Source organism: Thamnophis sirtalis, unplaced genomic scaffold (assembly GCF_051295495.1).
Source record: "Thamnophis sirtalis isolate CommonGarterSnake01/CBP01778 unplaced genomic scaffold, rThaSir2_p1.2 scaffold_3, whole genome shotgun sequence".
Lineage (NCBI taxonomy): Eukaryota > Metazoa > Chordata > Lepidosauria > Squamata > Natricidae > Thamnophis > Thamnophis sirtalis.
In genome coordinates, this window is record NW_028261383.1 from 100,664,888 (window position 1) to 100,667,676 (window position 2,789).

General features: G+C 36.1%; 1 non-coding gene across 1 annotated transcript; it reads right to left on the reverse strand.

Annotated features, from left to right (window-relative positions):
• Positions 1-258: 258 nt before the first annotated feature.
• Positions 259-365, reverse strand: LOC148048079 (U6 spliceosomal RNA). Its single transcript, XR_015696195.1, has one exon. It is a non-coding gene; the product is annotated as a U6 spliceosomal RNA (small nuclear RNA).
• Positions 366-2,789: the final 2,424 nt, after the last annotated feature.

Here is a 2,789-nt window from a genome sequence, read left to right on the forward strand (position 1 = left end):
TATTTATTTTTAATATAGTCAATCCATCTTCTCCACTCCAGTTTATATTTCTCATTTGAGTGGTCCTTGAGATATGCTGATATTTTAGCCATCTCTGCTAAGTTTGTAACTTTTAATGCCCATTCTTGAATAGTAGGCAAATCTTCCTTCTTCCAGTATTGCATCACCAACAGTCTTGCTGCTGTTATTAAATACAAAATCAAGTTAGTCTCTATAACAGTACAATCGATAGTTATACCTAACAGGAATAACTGAGGGAAAAATATGGAACACTTCACGAATTTGCGTGTCATCCTTGTGCTGGGGCCATGCTAATCTTCTCTGTATCGTTCCAATTTTAGTATATGTGCTGCCGAAGCAAGCACATAAGCTCTTGTTTTCAGTACATATTCCTGTCAAATGACCTCCAAGACAAATTCTAGAAAGTAATTGAATACTAAAAGTTATCCTCCAATTCATCAACATCAGGAGAAATTTTCTCTGGAAGGATATGATTAGTAAACTGACAAAGATTATTTTAAATTCTTGTTCGCATCTTTGCCAGTTAACAGCTAAATCTTCAGAGAAGCAAGCTTTCCTTTTTATCTTGAGAAGAATAATTACCAGGTATCTGTAACTATTTATCTTTTTTAGACATTTTAATCAAAGTTGTTGAAATTGTTTTCTTTTTTAAAAAAAGCTTTCCAGCCTGTGAAGACTTTTGTTCTTTTTGTCACAACATTTTTGACATGCAAGATATATCATCATCCATGTCAATTTTGTGAGCTAATTTATATTACTGTTGACTGATCCAGAGAGATAATGAAATGTAAAAAACTATACAGAGGATTGTGGCGTGCAGCCTGCCTAGTCTAACTCTGGCGTGAGGGCAGGACAGTCTTTTCTTCAAAGCCATTGCTATGATATTATGCATGCAAGTTTTACATATATACATGCATCCTGAATCTTTAGCTTTCAACATCTCAGTCTCATAGTTAAGAGAATCTGTTCAGTTCTGCTGCTGTATCGCATTGAATCATCATGTTTAGTCTGAAAGTGCATTTTACACTTCTGTCATCAGGAAGCAAATCTTAGGTACTACAAGATCACAGAGCTGCAGCAAATGATTGCTCATTTTTGATAAATGATTCTGGAAATTAAAGTTCTGAATATTAGTATAGGGTGGTGGTTATTATTATTCATTCGTGTTGAGATTATTATAAAGAGATTACTATAAAGCAAAATGTGTGTTCTCTTTTATTAATAGAACTAGTTTTAACTCCATCAGGCTGTTTAAAAAAGAACCGTACTTGGTATACATATTTTCTCTTTCTCTTTAATTTTCTTTCTTTTTCCATTACATTTTACATCAAAGCCCAGCATCAGCAGATAAACAGCTAAGCTGGGGTTGTGGGACACAATCCTTCTATCTGGTAAACTGATTTATATTGCCTATGATCATTTTCACTTTTTGGCAATTTTTACTGCTCCAAATCCTTAAATGTGACAGTTCTATGATTACAGAGCGTAGAAATGGCATAAAACAGTAGGGCAATTTGACATACAGAATGGGAGTTCTTGTTGGAGAGCGATTTAGTGCTCGATAATAAATCACTTGCCCCAAACAATTATTCCACCTTCCTGGTTCCATTCATCTTCGACTGGACTCACATCCTGAATGTTCTGATATGAAAAATTTGGCACACTTTTACATTGTAGAGCTTTTATTTTTGCGAATATGCAGGCTAGTTTTTGCTGGGGGGAGAAATTATTAAGTAAAATTCCTGCAATCTTTTCTAAACTGATATAGTGAAACCATGGTTTTACTGCAGGATCCAATAAATAATTAACAGTAAATAATTTTACTGTTTTAGCAAATGAGGAAAAGGTTTAAAATTAATATTAATTAATATGAGCAAAAGATATTGCTATGAGCAATATCTTTTGCTCATAGATACTAACAGCAGTTATTTGGAAATTATAATTTTATATTTGAAAGTTATAGTATGTCATGTACTATAACTGAAATACTCTAAAGATTATATACTTTATACATAGGTGAACAATAAATATTTTCTCTCAATACATATTTCAAATAACTTATGCTAGTGCTTAACTGATCTGAGTTTATTGGTCTCATACTTTCAGTGAAAGGAACTGAGGCATGCTTTTTGGAAGCACCATAAACTAATCATCAGAAGCTTTTAAGTGCCATCATTTAATCAAGGCACCATAAATTATTACCATGCAGCATAAATGAGTAAAGCCTCAGGTTTCTAGAGAGCAAAGACAAAAATGTTGAAAAGGTCCACAGGAGAGATGTTGGCTTTGTGTTTAATTGAATTTCCCTTTGAGGTTGACATTTGTTGCCTACAAAAGAATTCTAACGGCATACGGAAATCTACAGTAACCCTTTTGGGGGTAGTTGAAAGATGCTTTATCTTGGCTTATGCTCTTTCAGGACTTATTTCCACATGCATGTCATGGGTGTTTTGTCATGGGTGTTTTCTGTGCAGATATACATGTATATAGTGTCATGCCCCCATTGGAGCCTGAATCCGCAGAGGAGGATGAGCCGAAGTTGGGGCCAACAGAGATTGTTGGCTTCAGAGGAATGTGGGGAGAAGCAGGATGAGGCAGTCCCTGGACAACTTGCCAGCAGGGAGGAACAGGGGCAGAGAGAAGGCAGGCAGTGGAAATGAGGAGCGATGGAGCTCAGGCAATAAGCAAGGACTGCCCTCTCCTGATCCCTGAGCACGGAGAGTAGAGAGGAGGCGGAAACAGTGCAGGCTGACCTGACCACTCAGGAG